At 39.9% G+C, this 11,767-nt stretch overlaps 1 protein-coding gene across 3 annotated transcripts in view; it reads left to right on the top strand.

Annotated features, from left to right (window-relative positions):
* Sfmbt2 (Scm like with four mbt domains 2) overlaps window positions 1–3,465 on the top strand; it is a 181,266-nt gene extending 177,801 nt beyond the window's left edge. For all 3 annotated transcript variants that reach the window (XM_036188305.1, XM_036188306.1, XM_036188307.1), the window contains exon 21: window positions 1–3,465. This exon is cut by the window's left edge and continues 1,300 nt beyond it. The gene's annotated coding sequence lies outside the window, so the exon portion shown is untranslated.
* The last annotated feature ends 8,302 nt before the right edge of the window (window positions 3,466–11,767 follow it).

The following is an 11,767-nucleotide window of genomic DNA, read 5'->3' as shown; positions in this document are numbered from 1 at the left end:
GTGGGACCACAGAATTTATCCTTCCAGTTCCTGCATTTCACTCTCTTTGAGGTTGCTCATGAAATTTCACTAAGTCATCTGTAGAATCATCAGTGATTATAAAATTTGCCCAATCATTTCTGCCCAGCACTTCCTCTATGTTTTCTCCTAAGTGGTTCAACATGTACTTCCAAACCCAAAGGGACATTATGACTTGGAGGTCACCTCCCTGCCTTGTCTTTTTAAAACCATGCAAGGAAGCCAGACTTTTACTCTGTTTAGGAGTAAACATTGATTTTGGAAGCTTAACTTCCAACCTATATGGATTTTATTGTTTTGCTTTCTGTTTTTTCATGTTTTGTTATAATTACATTGGTCTTTTCTCTCCGACTAGAGTCTCAGCTACCCCAGAACATAGTGTGACACACTGCTTGTATTTTGGTGACATTTTAAGGCATGGTGATCTGTCAGACTTTGAGCACTGAGGTTGCTTATGCTAACCATTCTCAGCATTGTGCAATGGTTGCTGATGGAACCAGAAATCAAATTATTTGTGGTTGGGACTCTTCCCTAAAGCTGGTTTCCTATTGTCAAGCTACAGAGCTTTGGTGAATGAGTGTGCCTAGGGACAACTGATGGTTAGACTGTGTCCTTTGTGATGCTGTAAGGATGGAGGGGCCCCATGCTCATGCCTACATGGTTGCCTTGTAGTTGAATTTCTCTCTTCTGTGCTACATGTTGAACCTTCCTCAGTTGGCCTGCCTTCTCAGCCATATGCTTTTGGCCATAAATACTCAATCTATTGGTTAGAAAGGGTATCTATTTCAAGATGGTGTGGCATCTCTCCTGTGCTGACTCCTTCTTGATCCTTCAGTGTGCCCTTCTCAAAATGAGCTCTTTCTTTTGCATCTGAAACCTGGATGCAGCTGTGGCATAGTAGCACACAATATGCTTTGAGAGCAAATGTCACTTTCTCATGTCATTTCCGGTAATGACACCGAGGAGCAGGTGTTGCTTCAGAACGTGGAGATTTTTCTAGATGTCTGCTGAGCCCATGGAAAGAGCCAGAAGAATATTAATAGAAAACCCAGTCAGGATATGGCCGCCATTGGTCAGAAACCCTTCATCCTATGGAACCACAAGTCCCAGTCTGTCCTCATCCTTCAGCCGTGTAGTTTAATATCAATGCCTCTCTGCATGGTATCATTCCCTTCAGCCTTACTCTTAGTCTCTAGCCTCGGCAAGGAAGAGATGGCAGTAATCATACCTGAAGAATGCCCAGCCAGGGTCCACCCCTATCATAGTGGCTGGCAGTGGCAGTCAGCCCAGCCCTCCAGTAGACTTGAGAAGTATGAGAGGCTTGAAGGGGATGGTGTTTCTCTGGGAGATGCCAGCATCCTCCAGAGCTTTGGTCCAGGATGGTGTGCTCATCATGTGGACAACAATTTTGTTACCAGATTGTAAAGTGGGTTTTGTTTCTCTCTAGACTCCCCTCTCCCCTGCTTCTGTCTTAAACACCGGGCTGATTCCCAAGGAACAATTTGTTCTTTATCCCCATTACTATGGCAGAAAAAGAAATGGATCTTACACACATACTCTAAATACCACCACAGCCTGTACACCAAAAACATTCTACTCTAAATACAGTCAAAGGATGCCCCCCTCGTATTCCTTCCTGGATGGTATCATTTCATTATCTCTATGATTATCTCCTGGGACCAGAATCCTCTCCTTCATGTACCCACACCTTGAGTACATCACACTATTCATTGCCTCCTATAACCAGCTAAGCAGATACCCTACAGTCTGTGCCATGCAGTCAAGGAACAGAAATGTCACCTCAACTTAAATAATGACAGTCCATCATTTATTCCCACTCCAAAGTTTAGCGAGTGTATTTTAGCCCTTAACTTCCCGGCTGCATTCGTACTGTATTTTACAATATATCCTGTTCACAAAATAAAACATACCCCGATCAAAGCAAAGTACACAGGCATTGCATATCTTTGCAAATCATCAATGGTGTCCTTCAACACAGCATCTAACCTGGAGCTCACAGAACTAGTCTATCACTTTTCAAATGAGATGCCTTTGATCAATCTGACTCACAGAAAGCATTTGAGCTCTATACCTATTTAAGTCCCTAGACCTTATTTGATCATATTCAAAAAATCATTTCCTGTGTTTGCTTTGATTTGGTCTTCAATAAATTAAAATGATCCACACTTTAACACTGCCACATCTGACCTTCACTGCCATCTTTACATGGTTCCTTTTGATCAGCCTTTTGAAGATAGGTCTCTCCTAATCTATCTCAAAACTTGGAGGGTTCTATGAGACAGATACTGGGTTTGTCTTCTGTCTTACACCAAACATCCCTCCTGAAAGTTGTCCCTTAGATGTGGAAGCACTCGAGGTTTTCATACTTATTTTATATAACACCCATTTATATTTATTTCTGTATATAGAAATAGAACAAAACAGTAGTAGGATCTTCGTTGTGGTTTGACTTTGCTGCTTTGGGGTTAGGATAGTGAATTTAGGTTCCAGTCACTCTCTATTCTGTCTTTGGAGAGCTGTGATTGAGTGTGCAATTATTTGGAAGGAGAACATGTAAATTAAGATATCTGTAGTGTTTATGGAAGAAGTCTCTGGGGACATCTACTGCTTGTGTCTCTTTGGTGCAATAATTAAGTAGCAAGGAGAAGCTGAAATGGCAACCATACAGTCTAGTGAGTCTCTTACTTGCTCACGATTCCTTTCTGCTCACACATTTTCTGAAAATTACTCTCTTTAACTGGGTTAACTTTTTAAGTTGCTTAATTCTCATAGCTTTTAATACTAGGGTGGTTTCGAGGTATCCAAAACATGCTATTACAAAATTAAATTGTGGTATTTGTGACCCATTTAATTTACTGAAAAGTCGTTATTGCTGTCCTGCCTCATCTCCTTGGGTTTTAGTTTTAAAAAGCCTTTGTGGTTTAAATGATAAATAATGATTCAGTTTTCTGAACTATAGACTTTCTTGTTCTGTTTTCTTTCGGTGGCTAGGACTCAGCACCAGTGAGGATGCGGGTCATGTCACAGAACTAAGGTAGGACAGTGCTTTGGGAAGGACAAAGAGGAACACAGAAGAAGGAAAAGTCTATAATAATATTTTGCTAAAAATTGCTTTATGATGAAAACTGATGGGAAGGGTTTTTTTAAATAATAGAAAAGGTAAACATCATACCTGTCATTCAGAATGCAAGCTAACATGATCTGTGTAAGCAGTCACTAATGGCGGGAGCCCTTTATTTTTCATGCTCCATTTTCAAAAGTATGTTTTGAAATTTGGTTCATATCTTGGTATGTTTTGGTGCATAAAAGAGAAAAATATCAGTGTCTTTACTTTTGAAATTTAAAGGACAAAGGGCATGCTCTCTCAGTTTGTTGTAAGATTGTATTCTGTATATATGTTTCCATGTACATAAATGAAAATATATATCAGAGTTATATTTTAATTTTTATTCTAAATGAAAAAAAAAACCCTTTTTACTTGAAAACATGGTAAGCCACATTGTTAATAAAGTAAACATAAATTCTATGGTGGTGTTTGTGTTTATGTGTCAAAGATTATTGAATATATGTTTGGGGCTTAATTAGGGTTAATTTCTTCTAAAGTCTTTGTTTTATTTTTGCATTTCATTATAGCATCTACTGTTAAGTTGGTTAAAACCAAAGATCTCAAAGTCACCTCATTATGGTATTTTACTCAAACAGTGTGTATCTAGTCTGGGTTTATTTTTGTTGCTGTGATCAAACACTAACTAAAAAGTAACCTATGTGAAACAAACAAACAAAAAAATGATTTGTTGACTTACACTCCCAGGTCACAGATCATCATTAAGGGGAACCTAGGCAGGAACTAGAAACAGAGATCAGTGCCCACTTCCTCATTCAGGGATTCATGCTTAGCCAGTTTCCTTATGCTGCCTAGGACCACCTCCTTAGATCTGGGGAAAACAGTGCATTGGAGCTTTGGGAATGACTCAGTTGGTAAAGTGCTTGTTTTATGATCATGATGACCCAATCACATATTTAGAACCCACGTAAAATTACCTTTAGTTATGATGCACACTTGTCATCCTAGCCCTGTGGAGGTGGAGACATGGATCCCCAAGGCTCACGAACCAAGGACTCTAGGCTAACTGGTGAACTTCAGTTCAACAAGAAACCCTGCCTTAACGAAGGTGGACTTCCAAAGATTGTCCCCTGACTTCCACATAAGTGCGTTTGTGTGCCGACACATGAACATGCACACACATACACATAAAAGCAGTATTGTCTAATTTCATATTGTTCCTGGCTTTCCCGATTCCAACCATCTTTCCTTTTCTAGGATTGCCTGATACTTTGGAAGAAAGATGGCTTTATTTCTATAGGCACCCCAATTTACTAACCATATTGATACATCTTATGACTTGCTATCACAATTAAGTCTTGAGTATCCACGTAAGAGAAAAACCAGCCTGTTGCTGTGGTGCCCCACCCCTGAGATCTCACAGGAAGAGAATGCCCTTCCTTGCCTGTCATTGTGGCTTCCATCACCCAGGGAAGGGAAAGAAGGTAAATAGGGTTAGACCCCTGGGAAATGGGCTGGAGAGAGTAGTCATTTCTCCTTTAATCCAGTCTCCAGTGAGTCCATTTTAATTCCCTTTTGGTTCTATTGACATTCAAAATCCACTATATAAATTTTTGCACTCTTTTAATTATGGATGCCTTTAAAAAATACATTGATGGGGTTGGGGATTTAGCTCAGTGGTAGAGCACTTGCCTAACAAGTGCAAGGCCCTGGGTTCGGTCCTTAGCTCCAGGGGAAAAATATATTGATAATACAGGTTCTTACTTTGCAGTTCAAATTGCTTTCAATCTTGAAATCCTTCTGCCTCAGCTTTCTGCATGCTGAGATTATAGGTGTATGCCACCATTCCTGGCATACACGAGGTAATTTTTGTTTGTCGGTTTATGACTTATTTAAATACAAAGCTTTACCAGCAAAAGCAGGGCCTTTAAAGCACAATAAGGAACATCGTTTGTTTTCCCCAGTATACCAACAGCAGATAGAGTAGTGTACCGCTGAATAAATACAGCCATCCTATTTCTATTTAAACTTGAATATCCTTGAAAACAGAAGTCTAAACACTGACTATATGAGAAGTAAAATCTGAACACTTCCAAATCTCTAAATTGAATAATTCAAAACAAAAAAATTGTTCATGTTGTCATGAGAACCCTATTTTTATTTTTTTTTTCTTCTACTTAGCCAGACTGTGTACAACTTTCCATTCACTAGAAGTTATTTCTCCTTTATTCTGAGGTTTGTGGTACAACTGTTTTAAGTCTGTAGGAAAGCAAAATGCTTACTAGAGATTCTGAGAATGTATGTTTTAAGGGCTGATTGTGTGAACACAACCTCGGGTGATTCCACGTGACAACCAGTAAGGTGAGGGTACTGCCTGAGCTACAAAGAGTTGTCGGAATCATTTCATGAAGGCATGTTTATGACATTGGCTCAAGCATGGGCCGCAGCACATCTCTTTTGAATGTAGTTCATTATGTCAAAGTTTAGTGTCATTGGTAGATGATGTGTCCAAATGATGCATCATGGTAATAAATAAAGGAAGTTTTGCTTTGTCATTCTGATGACACCTCAACATACAATGTCCACCACTGCTGTGCTTTCTCACCCAAGATTTGTTCTGTGTTAGAAATTGACTTCTTTGCTGTGAAGTTTTGGAATAATAAATATAATATAGTGATGTATACATTATATAAGCACATGCACAAATATTATACATACATATATACAATTAAGCATGTATGTATGTACATTATGCATATATATGTAGGTGAATATGTATGTGTATATGTATCACGGATGTGTGCATATATATACATTTGTGATGTGTGTGTGTGTGTGTGTGTGTGTGTGTGTGTGTGTGTGTGTGTGATGTGAGGGTAACAATTTATGCACCTTTATATGGCTAACAGGACTGCACATGAGACAAATCGCTGTGTGAGTCTTAGCCCAGAGTAGGTCCCTCAGATCCCCACCTTCATGTACCATCCATTCCTGAGTCCCTGACCATTTACCCATTGCAATACCTTGGCCACCTTTAGCATGACTGCATTCATACCCATCTTATAGGCACCACCAACTAGACAGGAAGACATAAACAAGATAGAAATGCCAGAGTGTCTTGGCAGTATTGATACTGAACTCAGAAGCTAGGAATGGGTGTTCTAGTAGAGAAGTCATGCATTTGGGACTGGGGCAACTCCAGGCTCCTTTTAACAACATAGTTCAGAGAAACAATGATCATCTCAACATCTGGATTTGCCACAGTGTTTGATGGCATCATGCCAATTGTAACTGGTTTATAAGAATATCAGCAAACTGCATCAAGCCAGAGCCAGTAGGTGACTCCCACCAATATTTAGAGACATGTTACATGCTAAAGATTTTACAAGTCCAGTGAATTGTTCCCAAAGCTCCCCTCCAAAGAATGAATTGTGGTTTCTACATTTTGCTTATATCTAATGCACAACACATGGCTGGCCTCAAACTTGTAATGTTGCCAAGGATGATAGCCTTGAACTTCTGATCTTCCTACCTCCACCTCTGGAGAGCCAGGGTTATAAGCATGTGCTGTCATACCCAAATAATGAGTTTTTATTACTATCCTGAAACTTGACTCATAATATTCATTGTCTTCTTTTATATGATGATTGGTGAACACCTTGAAACCTTGGACTTGTTGGCAAATACAAGTTGAATATCATGAGAGTTCCGCTGTATCCCAAGTATGGAGAGATTGGTCATAGTGGATTTATTCATGGATTTCTTCCTGTTTCCTCAGCACCAACTTATGTTTTCTGGGTAGATACAGATACTGTTATTAATTCATCTCCCATCACTTCTAACTCTCATGGTCTCCCACAAGGTCGCTGTCAGCTCCATGGTAACAACCACAAACCATGCTGGCATTCATGCCATGTACCTGGCAGATCGAAGCTTTACTTCCATATGACGTAAGAGAGTGCTCCAGGTAACAGAACCTGGAAATGTTTAAGGAGAAACCCCATAACTTTCATCAATGACATATAGGTTGCATTAACAAATCCTTCTCAAGAAGGACAGTTATCCCCTGCATGGCTACTCCATACAGTTTGTCCAGAAACAACTCACAGGCTTCCACCTTCTCTTAGAGTCATATCCAACCTTACAATGCATCATTTTCATAGTTTCCAACCTTTTGTGCCTAACTCTTCAGCTTCAAATTGTTTCCTTCCTCCTCAGTTTAGAAGCTTTTCCTTGGGGCCTCTTTTCTAGGAAATTCAAACAAAATGTAGGCATTTAAAAGCGGCTATTATCATAGTCATGCAATACACAAACAATAATGAAATATTCTGGCCATAACTCAGCAGACCTGGAAACTCCCCAGCCTTCTGTAATTGGGACACTCATAATACAAGTCTTTTCAGAATTAAATCTTGGGTTAGAGGTGAAAAGTTTTAGAGTACTCTTTCTGATTATTAAAGCAGTATGTTTATATTACAGAGCATTTGGAAGGCAAAGGTGTTATTAAGTTGCCCATTATCTCATTATGTTCAATTATAATTTCATCATGCTTGCATTTATATTTAGAATACAATATTGAAATTAAGCCATATATACCATTTGAAAAATTTTCATTGGTATTCTGCAATCATCGTCCATGAGGTGGCATTAATATTCTTAAATATTAGCACCTTTTTTTTTTTGTTTTTTGTTTTGGAGCTGAGGATTGAACCCCAGGCCTTGTGCTTGCTAGGCAAGCACTCTACCACTGAGCTAAATCCCCAATCCTGCACCTTTGTTTTTAATATACATTATTTTTTCAATTAATTTCATTCTTTGTCAATCTCATGTGAGTGTATAATGCATCCTAACAACTCCATCCTCTCATCTCATCTCACTCCCACCCCTGACAAATGTCCTCTTCTCCAACACTCCCTTTCCTAGATTCATGAGTTGGGTTTTATTTTGCGACCCATTTACTTTAGCTAGGGTCATTTGGGTGACATGGAGAGCATTTCTATTTTAAATGCTCAAATAAGCCTATGAATAATCCAACATGATCTATCAAATGTGCAGGTGTTGCCTACCTGGCTTCTAAAGATATTGACATTTTGCTGCATTTGCTTCAGATTTATGTATATTACTTCATAAAGTCAAACTCCCTACATCTCCCTTATTCTATCTCTCTTTCTTGAATTTCAGAGATAACCATCATTCTGATTTTGGTGCTGTAAATTCCTAAGCATGATTTTGAATGTCATTGTATTTCAATATAAACCCTGTCATGGATCCTACTTATGTGTGTCTTCAGAAATATGGGTTAGAGTTACTTTATTGTGTTGCTTATGTACTATGCTGTGATTTGCTTCAGTAATGCATGTATGTATGCATGCCTTTAGTTCATTTATTTGTTCACACTAGTGCATATATTTCAAAGAATAGGTGTCATGACTTGTGCATCTGTTCCATTGGTAGTCTTTTCTCAGCTTTGTGAGTTTCATAGATGTTGCCATGAAAATTGTCTGTGCATATTTTCCTCTACACAAGTAGCAGTGTCTCTGGAAGAACAGAATTAATGGCCACTGGGGGAAGGGCAGTCACATTCATCAGTGGTGTAGGCACTAGTAAGTTGTCTTTGCTGAAGTAACTCCCCCTCTGTGCTCATGCAGGTAACTCTGATTAAATTCAGTAGGTCACACGGATTTTTTTTTTTAAGACATGAAAATGGGAGAAGGACTTATTGGGAAAGAAGATGGGAATTGGTGGGAGGGGGAGGGGATGAGAGCATAATGGAGAGAATATGATAAAAGTACATTTATCCATACGTGTACAATACTATAAAAAGAGTAAATATGTTTTTTTAAAAACTACCACATACAGACAAAGCTGGAGCAAGGACCACTCAAACTCCAGTGGCAAGAGCTCAAAGTCAACTCAGCAGGTCACATCTAGTAAAGTGGGGAAGTGCTCAGTCCACAGCCCTGCAGTCCTGTCTCCTGGGACTCTTCCAGCCTTCCCACAGTAGTGTTGATGGGGTTTTCCTTCTTGAATAGCACCCACTGCCTTGGTATCCACATCCACAGTGTCACTCACCCTTCATTGCATATATGTGGTCAAAGGACCAGGCTTCTACATTCAACTCCAGAGCCCAGCACATTGTGGCAGACTTTGAAAATGAAATCATTTTGCAAAGCTCTTGCATCAAGGCTGTTCTATAGTATTCATCAAAGGATGCACTTCTGTGCTACTGCCTGGGCTATAGGGGTGCTTCCCAGCCCCCCACCTGGGACCACCATATTGTCCTTCATGCCATTGCTGGTCTGAACAAGCATTTCTCTTTTCTTTTCTTTTTCTTTCTCTTTTCTCCTCTCCTCTCCTCTTCTCTTCTCTCTCTCTCTCTCTCTCTCTCTCTCTCTCTCTCCTCTCCTCTTCTCTCTCTCTCTCTCTCTCTCTCTCTCTCTCTCTCTCTCTCTCTCTTGCTCAGATATGTCTTAGTGATTTCATCTGTTGGTCTTGTATGCTTCAAGAGTGGAGATGTGTCCAAGTTTAAACATATAAAGCTATCTTTATTAAAAGTCTCTCCATGTTACCAAGCAGCAGGTGGCATGGGGTGTGTTCTGGGAACAACACTAACTCTTGTGATATTGCAGCTATTTAAAAACGAGTCACTGAAGCCCAGATGAACATTTATATTGGCAAGGGGTGCATTTAAGTTACAATTCCCAAAACACTCAGCTAGTTGACATTTCTAAATGTCTCTTCCACATAGTAAAACTTTCATTTTAGAAAAAAAACAGGGGGGGTTGAAAAGAAAAGTTTTGTATGTTGTCCTCTTTACATTCTCATAAATTCCAGAGTCTGAAAGAGGTGTCTTGAACGGAGTAAATGTGAGGACAGATCTTATTTCGTCCTGTCACTCACAAACAAGCTAATAACTTACCAAAACTTGAATGAATTGGTCCAGTCTTTTCAAAGTAATGATGGGGTGAATGCAGGTATGTGCACCACTTATCAACTGGACCCACTGGAAACAGGCATCCTTAATGTGTAAGTGGCATGAGTTCACGTAGATGCATCCACTTCAGCCCTTATAGTCCTATGCAGTTCATTCCCATGAGCTGAAATGAAAACGTTTTATGAACATTTAATAAGGATCGTGATGACAACTTGTGTCATAATAAACTTAAGAAGCATTTATTCATAGGATAAGATCATTTGTATCTGTCAAGTGGGGTGTGTTTTTGTACCTGATGAGTGGGGTTCACTAGGCTAACCACATTAGGAGAAAGAATATCTTTGTTTCTAGTAAAAATTGCAGAACTGTTGACGGACAGCAAAATGTAGAACGGCAAGGGACCCTTGCCGTAAAAGCAAAACCAAGGGGGACAGGGGTGGGGGGAGGAGGTACTCACATGTGCACATAATGTGTGTATGCATGGCACATGATGTGCATGCGTGTACAATTATAGACACAATAAAATACTATTATAGAGGCATTGACTTAGACAGTAAAAAAGACTGGATGTGCTGGTGCCCTAAATCAAAAATCTCTCATGAGAATATGTGACTCTCCTAGGCTCAGTCTCCTGGCGGTTGACCTGTGTATTAGTTACTTTCCTTGTTACTCTATTCGAATATCTGCCATGAAGCGACCTGGGGAAGAGGGGGTTTACATTGGTCTTGGTGCTGGTCCTTGTTCAGCAGCATTTACTGTCCCAAAGAAGCACAGAAGCATTTACTTCCAAAGAGGCTTCATCAACAATATCATACGATCAGCCCTGATACAGTCTTTGAGGGTCTCGCCTCTGACACTCCACAAGCCAGGCCTCCTTTGCTTCCATGTCTTTCCTCAGTCTCTTCAAGTCCATTAAGCTTGATGTACTTAACAGCCTTTTCAGCCCAAGTTCTGAACACTTTTACAGCCGTCCTCCAAACTAGCACAGAGAGGCCCATCAGAGCCAACATCCCACTCTCCGATACCAGTTCTGTTCTGGTTTGATCTCTACTTCTGTGTTAAACACTGTGACCAAAAGTGGCTTGGGGAGGAGAGAGTTTATTTGGCTTACACTTTCTGATCACTGCCCATCACTGGGGTAGGTCATGAAAAGAACTCAAGGAACAGAGGCAGCAGCCATGGAGGAAAGCTGCTTACTGCCTTGATCTTCAAGGCTCACTCAGCTTGCTTTCTTATACAGCAAGGTGCCCCGGGGTGGCACAATACACAGTGGCCAAGCCCTCTTGCATTTATTAACAATTAGGAAAATGTCCCACAAGACTTGCCTATAGGCCAATCTGATGGAGACAATTCTTCAGTTGAGGTTTCCCTCTCCCCAGAGGATTCTAGCTTGTATCAACTGCAAAAACCAACCAGCACAAAAATTAATAAACAAAATTAATTAATGTCTTTCCTTCATTTTGGAAAGGCTTACTCCATATTGTCCAGGTGTGCCTCAGACTCCTGGGCTCAAGTGATCCCCCAATCTCAGCCTCCCAAGTTCTTTGTCTGCAGGCCTTGCTTGAATTCAGAAGTCATCCTTAATAGTAAAACTATGAACTTCCTGTAGGAAGGTAAGAAGCTTCACAAAAAGCATGATTTGGAATTTCAGAGAAAAGGAAATATCAATATCCAGGAAACAAATGAAAAATAAAATTTTAATATAAAAATGCAAATTAAATAGCCACAGT

This window comes from Onychomys torridus, chromosome 5 (assembly GCF_903995425.1).
Source record: "Onychomys torridus chromosome 5, mOncTor1.1, whole genome shotgun sequence".
Lineage (NCBI taxonomy): Eukaryota > Metazoa > Chordata > Mammalia > Rodentia > Cricetidae > Onychomys > Onychomys torridus.
This window is presented reverse-complemented; position numbering and strand designations above follow the sequence as displayed.